Source organism: Vidua macroura, chromosome Z (genome assembly GCF_024509145.1).
Source record: "Vidua macroura isolate BioBank_ID:100142 chromosome Z, ASM2450914v1, whole genome shotgun sequence".
Taxonomy (NCBI): Eukaryota; Metazoa; Chordata; class Aves; order Passeriformes; family Viduidae; genus Vidua; species Vidua macroura.
This window is the reverse complement of record NC_071611.1, coordinates 14,281,612-14,290,882: the sequence shown is the minus strand read 5'-3', so window position 1 is coordinate 14,290,882 and position 9,271 is coordinate 14,281,612. Positions and strand designations below refer to the sequence as shown.

General features: G+C 38.6%; 1 long non-coding RNA gene across 1 annotated transcript in view; it reads right to left on the bottom strand.

Annotated features, from left to right (window-relative positions):
- Nucleotides 1–358: 358 nt before the first annotated feature.
- LOC128821924 (uncharacterized) overlaps nt 359–9,271 on the bottom strand; it is a 99,441-nt gene continuing 90,528 nt past the window's right edge. The window contains exons 2-3 of the long non-coding RNA XR_008441275.1: nt 3,461–3,542; nt 359–1,622 (exon numbers count right to left, since the gene is read on the bottom strand). This is a non-coding gene — a long non-coding RNA (uncharacterized LOC128821924). The remainder of the gene's footprint in view (nt 1,623–3,460; nt 3,543–9,271) is intronic.

Genomic DNA, 9,271 nt, shown 5'->3' with positions numbered 1-9,271 from the left:
ACGGGAACGGGTTGACAGACACGGAAGCCTCAGGAGTTGGCAGGGAGTGGTTACAGGAGTGACAGGAGGAAACTCCAATGGCAGGCATCCTGGGGTTAGCCACGGTGTGGGGGGGAAACACGGGGGATACACGAGGATACACAGAACTGGTAAACTAATGAAGATCAGAACCCCTAATCTGAACCCAAACCCAGGATGCAACACTTGACAACAAATCTGACACCAGCTGACTACCTTTCATCATCTTCAATTGTATTGAATTTGAATCAGTCATGAATATGACAGAAAAAAAACTTAAACGGTAAAGGGAAGTATTCTGGCACATTCTGCATTGCAGCTGCTTCCTGGCCTAGTATTTGCCCATACTACAATAGTGTCAGGAAATCTTTGCAGCCCTGAACAAAGGTTCCCCACTTGAAGACCATTCTGAGGGATAACTCCAGACAGTCTATTTAGCCAGCACCAACACTGCAGTGTGAGCATCACTTATATCACTCTATTTGTTCTGACAACTATTTGGGTATTTGATCATTTTCAAGGAAGGTAATTCAAAAGAGCTTTGGCCAATTGTGTCCCTAACTTGTGATGCATAAGTTAATGTTTAAAATGTTTTAATGTTTAAGTCTCCCTTAATGACACAGATTTCAGGTTAATGTCTGTGTAATATGCTATTATACTAAAATTGTTTGATCTTTAGAGAAGGAATTGTCTTTTGCATAATGTTGGAAAGTTTCGGCTAGAATATCTGCCCTCTGCTCAGACAAAAGGGCCATGCAAAATGGTTTGTGATTCTGGGAGTGACCAGTACAGAATACTTAGGTGACAGCTGAGGACGAGGCAGATGAAGTACACAGTCATACTTCTCCAAAACATTATCCTTATTTAGCCTTTTTATAACAGAGCCATTTCCCATTTTGCTACATGGAGAGTGTCAACAAAGAATAGCTCTTTAAAATTCTCAGGATAAATATGATTACTACTCAGAAAATATGGTTCCAAACAGTGAACATCAACAAATTCTGTGAGCTAATAAAGTTGTATCTCCAATTTAAGGGCTTCCTTACTATCCTTATAGTGATATGCAATCATGGGCTTATCCTACTGCATTTAAGGCATAGCATATATAGCATATATCATACATGTCATGTTTTAAATATTATTATTATTAGCTAGCTGACAAATTTACAAGAACTATTTTATAGGCTTCTTAAATCACAATATATATGTGTCCTGATTTCAGCCAAGGACAGCGCTAATTATCTGCAGTAGCCATAGTGTGGGGTGCATAGCCGGGAGTCGTATGGACGTAGCCAAGATCCTAATGTTATTTTGTATCATCTCACATCAGTGGCAGGAGAGTCACAGGGGCGACAAACTCTCTCACGTCTGAGAAGGCCATTGATTTTCTGGGCAGGAGAAGGTGTGGTGTGGTGGGACAGCTGGTCAGTCAGTATTTTGTCGTGGGTCCTCTGTGTAAATAATTTCTTTGTTTTATACCTTTGTTGATATTTTTGTTGCTGTTACTGTTTGTTTTTCTTATCTTACTGCTGTTTCCCATAAATCATTCTTATCTGAGCCCATGATCTTTGCCTTGTGTGCCTTTAATGCTCCTCTCCAGCCACCTGTGAGCAGAAGACAGGAGAGGGGAAGCAAGTGAGGTGGGTGTCTTTGCTCTATCTAAAGCTTTAAGTCTAAGCTTTGGAGTCTTAGTGGGGCGGGGAGACAGAAAATTGAGGGGTACCATTCCTAAATTACGAAAGCCTTAACTGGTGTCAAATCTTGAGCATGAAGGTTTGAAATAGGAACAGAGCTGCCCTTATGGAAGTGGAAACAAGCTTTTTCTAAGCACTTGTGTGTTAGGTGTGGAGCCCCTGGTCACAATGTTCCTTGACTGTTTGTGTGGGTGTGGTACCTAACACATATGTTCTTCTATATGCTCCTCATAGTACTCATTTTCAGTGAGAGAGGGATCAGGATTACTTTGTTGCTGTACTATGTGATACCAGTTTATGACATTTTAACATCAAGGGCAGTAAGGGTCATTTGGGGTGTGCATTCAGTTCATTGTCTTGCCCTGGACTTGGGTGATACATCTGGGAATTCATTAATAATCATACTGTGATTTCAGCTGCCAATCAAGTGAACTTGCAGTGATCTGTCTGCTCTGATGCTGGGCTATCATGTCCCATGGTATGAAACTAGATGGTAGTAAAGCCAAGCAACAGTGATCCCTGTCCCAGGATGTAGGTATTGACAAGGGGATCAAAGAGCATAAAAAGTCTCAGCCTCTGCAGGCGACTGCTGTCAAGTGTGAGGGAAAGATGTTCTCTCAAGGATGAACTAGTAGTGCATCCAAGCAGAAAGAACATTATGGAGAAAGGTGTCAGGTAGGTGAGAGAATTACCTAAAATGTAGGAAATCTGTAGGGATTTACATAACAAGCAGTGCCCTGTCCAGATGAGGTCCCATGTGCACAATTCATACAGTGGAGTTTGTATGGAGCATGCTATTGTCATGTGTCTACTCATTGGCATTGATGTCAATGAAACGAGTACCAACAGTGCTTCATGTGGCCCTCTGCTTCTACCCACCCGGGTAGCTAACACCTGAGGCTGTACTAACTGAGATGGCCCTGCTCAGTCAAAACTGCTTTGTCGTGTAGAAGGGGGTAAAGTCTCATAGTGCATATGAGAAATAGTCCTGCCTCAATCAAACAGATGCCCATCTGTGGGATTGTTTTGGCTCAAGGTTCTGGGTGTACTTGGTGAGTAATGCAGAGGGACCAGGAAACCCAATGTGCCCCTCAAGGGGATTTGATTTTGGGGTGAGAAGAGTCTGTAATGTTGAATTGTATAATATTTTTTCCTCAAATACACTGCCAGTGTATGCCAGAACTACCATTGACAACGAACATGGACCGCTCCAGACATACCAGTTGTGAGCTGGTGATGCTGACTGCAACCATCTAATAGCTCACCTGACAGCTCTCTCCTGTCCTAGAAGATGTCTAAGGCAGATAGAACCCACAGTCATGCTTGATACTAAACGAACTCAAAAGATAACTTGGAGGAACAGCCACTGACTATGAAAATGATACTTGTGCTTGTGTATATATGTATGTGATTGGAAAGTATAGGATCTGGGCGTATTGTAGACAGCATAGGATAAAGAGTGGATAATGTCCTCGTTTCAGACAACAGGGTTAATTTTTCACAGTAGCCAGGAGGTACTGGAGGCTGGAGATGCATGGCCAAGCACATGATTCTTATTTGAAACCCTCTTATGTCATTGCCAGGGCAGGAAAAAGGGACTTTGTCACTTCCGAGAAGGGAATCCCTTTTCCAGGTGGGAGAAAGTGTGGTGTGATGTGATAATTTATCATGGTTTTCTTGTGTAAACCATTTCTTTGTCTCACACCTTTTGTTAGTAATTCTCTTGCTTTTACTGCTGGTTTTCTTACCTCATTGCTGTTTCCAGTAAGTTGTTCTTATCTCAGCCTGTGACCTTTGCCTTTGATGTCTCCAATTCTCCTCTCCAGCCACCTGTAGGAGGAGGGCAAGGAGAAGTACATGAGTTGCATGTGGTTTTGGAGTCTCAGTGAGGGGAGCACTAATTTAGGGAGACCATTCCTAAACCACGACAACTTAGCTGTATATGTACCCTTTTATTTGCATTCATATTCAGTCATCTGACCTTTGAATTTAAATATGCATTCATATTTTGAAATAGCTTGATTTTAGAATTGCATGAATTCCATGAAAATACTAAGGATGAGTGCATCCTCATGCTTTAATTAACATTAGGCTAACCTGCAAAGTAGTGAAATGTCAATTTCCACTGAATACATGAGAGATAAGCTAAACCCTTAGGCAGGAAATATGTGCTGTCCAATAGACTATAAATTAAATAAAAAGGTCAATTGTATCATTCTGAAGGGATCCAAATGCACATCAATAGTGGCATGTTTACTGGCTGCTGACGTATGAGCAATTTGGATAGTGTAAGCCCATAGACAAGCAGCAAAGGACTTGAGAGTACACATTAACAGAAATATTCAGCATGAGACAAGACTAATGAAAAAGAGCTTATCTCCATTCCACCATTTGTATCAGAAATATAATGTGTTACACAATCTATTTTCTAAAGCTATCAATAAAAAAATAATAAATTGTTTCTAAAATGCTGTATTAATTTAACATGGAAAGAGCTCCTAGCATGTTTATAATATAATACACCATATAATAGTACCATAAAAATAGTACTGTTAAAGATCTAATTGGTACAAGTATTGAGCCTATGACAGTGCACTCTGTTGGTGGCATGCCATGAGGACTGCTGAAGAAGTAATTTTCTTCAGTGAACTGTACAATAAAGCCCTCTGTCTGAGTTACTGTCTCATGTGAATGAAATTGACAGCATGATTCTAGAGTCTATTTTAGCCTCTGTTTGGTCAATTTGAAAAAAAATGAAAAAGAAATATAAGCTAGTGGAAGCTAGTGGCAGGCTGTCAAGCAATCTACTGCCACTAAACAGGCAAGAGCAGTGTTTAGACTTCCCCTTGGAAATAATGCTATAACAGAGAGTTTTTAAAGTCTTCAAAACATTGCACTTTTAAGCGCCAATAAAAAGAACAGAAAATAATTTTTAGTCCTTTAGAAATTCTCTGCAAGCATTGTGTAAGGCTTAAAATTAGCCATTTTTTCCTGTGCTGTCTTCCACAAAAATAAAGTACTTTTGAAGTAGTTGCACACTAGGAGAGACAAACAATAATTGCTAGTGACCCTGTCACAGAGGAAGAAAAGACTGCACACCAAAGGTGCACATGGTATTTTCCAAAAATTATTGATGAAAATGTTATGATGCAATCTGTTTGCAAAAGGGACAGCTATTTGTTGCGTTCTTCAAAAGGGTTAAGAGTTTGTCATTAGCTTTTGGGTCATAGATCACATTTGGAGTGCCTAAGCTTAAAGACACACTTCATTGAACTCCATCTAGCAATCTTCATGCTTATGAAGGTGTTCCTCTTGATTACTTTTCATCTGGGCTGCAGAGTGATTTGTTTGGAGGGTGGCATTGATTAAGTGCAAGAGAGCCATGGTTTACTGTGACAGCTGCTAGGCCTCTGTCAACAAATCAATGGCGCTTTTTCACTTTTTTTTCTGTGCTTTTTTTTTCCCCCTGGTATTCTTAGCTCTCCTGTTAGTGTCCTGCTGTTACTGGAGATTAAAAACATGTTTATAGCTGACTTATGATTTAACATTTTCTGATTTGCCAATCACATCAAATGTTTATTGGATGGCAAAAAGGGTCTCTGCTCTTGGATTCTCCAGGATATAGAGAATACTTAGGTGTAAAGGGTGTACAATACCACAATGTATATTCTAAAAAAAAAGTTGCTCTTTTGTACATAGGTTAACACGTGATTATCAACGGTGTACATGTAAATAGTACCGCATTGTTCTATTGTACTAAATAGTGATGGTTTTGAGCTGTGAAACTTGGCTTTGATGAAATTATGTGGAGGAAAGCTTTCTACTGTTCTTTTCTAAAATACTAAAAAAACAGCAGTCTGTATTTCTGGTCACAAAGTATAGGTTTTGAAATTAACTTTAAATAACAATCAAGTGACAAATAGCCTAACTTTGTTTTCATTAAAGTAACTTCAAAAATTTATATTTTATAATCTATATTTTATATATTTATTTCACAGGAAAGATCTCATCACAAATTTTCCACAACAATGTATTTTTATTGGTTTTTCCAATCTTTTTTTCCAGATTTGCTTTAGGAACAGAGGAAGTTTTTCATTTAAGATTCTTTCTTTTATTCAAATTTAATTTCACAAACTAATTAAAGAGTCTATTTATAGAAAAACAATTAAATTTTTTTCTTAAATATGGCAAATACATAGCAGAAAATGTTATCCACTTGCTGTCCAAGGCCATTTTGGATAAGGCCCTGAGCCTTATCCAACCTGAGCCTATCCTAACCTGATCTATGATTCATTCATTTTATGTGATTAATTTAATGACATTAATTGATTGTTCCATGGTTAAACACATATATTTGTATTAAATTAAAATTTAAAAATTTAGAATATTGAAATGAAATGTACAAGAGATTCATCTGAGTTTTTTTCAAATAACTAGTAGGAAAATGCTGTCTAGTAAACATAAGAGGAACTTTTTGATTCAAAGAAATCTTAACCTTAAAAATGCATCCAGAAAAAAAAAATACAATGCAAAGGAAAAAATGTATTGTCAAGTGGAAGTTACACTGCCAGTAACAGAGATAAAAGAACAGCAGCTGATAATTTTAGGGGGTGCTACAAAATTCATAAAACATCATTGTATTGACGTTTCCCTTTTAAAATATGAATGCAGGGATATAAAATCCTAATGACTCCAGTAGTTTGGATGAGTCATCCACAGGTGTAAATTGTTCTAGAACAGCTTAGACAGGCAAAATACTTTCACATGTAGATGATATAAAAAGCCATCCTTGGAATTCCTCATCTTCCAGTTACAAAAGATAAATTGAAGTGAACACAGAAATGCAGTGTGCATATAAAAACGATTCCATTAGAGTTATACTCATAAAATTTTCAAATATATTTATATATACATAAAATTTCCAGTTAGTGAAAACACTGAGAATCTGAAGTGGTAGGATTTTGTAACACAGAGAAGTGCGCAGAGAGTGCTTGTGGATAAAGAGGACTGCAACTCCTCTTCGCAAAAGATGTCCCAAAAGGCAAAACACACATTTTTGAAAATACAACAGAAAAGACAGCAAAACAGGATTTTACAATCAACAACTGTAAAATTTCCGCTGAAATTTCTGGCAGTAGCCAGACCTTTTGAGTTATATGTATTGCGGAAAAGCAACTTCAGAATACAGCTTCCCTGTGTCCCAATAGCTTTTACATACTTGCAAGATCTACAAGGTTGATTGACCATGTTTCAAGCATGTATTATACTATTAAATAATTAAAAGTAAGCAGTGGTGGTGGGAGTGTGGAGGAGAGAGGTTGTGGGGTTTTGTTGGTTTTGGTTTAGTTTGGTTGGTTGCTTTTTGTCTGTTTTTATAAAGTATTCCTCTATAAACAGTAGCACACAATGTTACATCAGGCTGGTGCCAGTTCCCTGGGGCTCAATTTTAGGGTCAATGCTCTTAAATCATAGAATCACAGAATAAGCTAAGTTGGAAGGGACTCAAAAAGATCATCAAAGTCCAGCTCCCAGCTCTGCACAGCACACAAGTCACACCACGTGCCCAAGAGCATTGTTCAAATGCACTTTAACTCAGTCAGGCTGGTGCTGTGACTGCTTTCCTGTGGAGCACGCTTTCATAAATGATCTGGACACAGGAATCACATACACATTAGTTGAGTTTACTTAAGGTACTAAACTGGGAGGAGCTGTGGACTCTCTTGAGGGTGGATGGGCCTTACAGAGAGATCTGAGTAGACTAAAGAGCTGGACAATCAATCAAGAGCTTTAGGGAATTAAGAGAGCAGGGTTCTCTGCTTGGGATGGAGAAATCTTTATTTTACATACAAATTGGGGCATGGAAGACTAGAGACCAGCCCCATGAAAAGAGTTCTGGGGTCTTGGGTTGATGGCAAGTTGAAAATGAGTGTACTGTTGTCTGTCCTGGCAGCCAAGAGGGCCTAACCTGTCGTGAGTGCATCAGGCACAACATCGCCAGCTGGGCAAGGGAGCTGTCCCACCCTACTCTGTGCTGGTGCATCCCCACCTCAAGTCCTGTGTGTGGTTGTAGGCATCTCAATATAAGAAGGACAGCAGACTGTTAGGGAGAAGGATGACCAAAGACCCTTAGAGGAGGGTGACCAAGGTGGTGAAAGGCCTTGAGGGCAAGAATTCAGAGGAGTGGCTGAGGTGACTTGGCTGTTTCAGCTTAGACAAGGCTGAGGAATGACCTTATGGCAATCTACATTTTCCACTAGGGTTGTAGCCAAGGGGGAGCTGCTGACCTACTCTCTCTCTGGTGAGCAGCAATAGGACAAGAGGAAATGGAATTAGGCTACATGGGGGGAAGTTCAGACTGAAGATTTGGAAAGGTCTCTTTACTGAGAGGGGGCTGGTCACCATAACTGACTACCCAGGGAAGTGGCTGAGGCACCAAGTTTCTGGAATTCAAGGAGTATCTGGACAATGTTCTAAGTCATGCAGTTTGATTTTAGGCAGTCCTGCAAGGAGCATGGAGTCAGACTTAATGGGACCCTTCTCACTTGAGATATTTGATGATTCCATGATTCGATGCAAGGAGTTCTACTTGCAATTTCTCTCTGCTCCTCAGTCAATTAGAAGACAATTTAATGAAAATAAGTTCTTGAAACTACATCTACATCTCCACATTTTCCTTGCAAAACATTCAGCCTGTACCTGATTATCTACTGTCTTCTCCTATCCAATGTAAAAGAATATATACTGGAAAATAAATTAATTGTTCATCACTAAAATTTAAGGGCTTTGGAATTGTATCCGCATCTGAATATTTATCAAAATACAACCACTCATATGTCACAAAAGCTCTTTATCCAATTTCCAGCCTTTCAATGGGTTTTAAATTTACAAATTGGGATTCTGTTATTGCAGAGAATTTCTGAACATTATTAAATAAAGAGCCTTACAAAAATTTACAGAAATTTCCCAAATTGTTGAAATTCTGTGAACAAAAAATTAAAAGTTATCTCAGTGAAATTTTACTTCAGATGCTTATTCATGGAAATGCTAGCATCAGATTATTTTTTAAAATCATACATAAGAAAGGACAGGAAGGATCACAGACATTGCCTGTACAACATGCTCTGAGAAATTGCTTTCGCTTCTAATTAAGTAATGTTGCATGTGTGAGGCCTGGACGTACCTTCAGAGAATTCTCTGTCTACCAAGACCAAAACAAATTGTGGTCACTTTTTATGACATTTATACTCAATTATGTGTAGTATCAATGACCAGAAACTTCAAGCTAATAAGAAAATAAACAAATTAAAAAACAAACAAACAAACCTGGGGAAAAAACAAAACAAAACAAAACCATCCCAAACCATATAAAAGTCCTTGGAAAACCACAAAAACATGGACTGGTAAGATAAATGTGTAATTAATGTTAGACTACTCATAGATTCATGTACAAAGTATTTCCCATTATGAGCTGCTCATTCAGAGTAACAATTCAAAACTGTCTTCTTCACAGCTCAAGTGACCACTGGACTAAATGGAATAATGGAGCAATGCTATGGTTT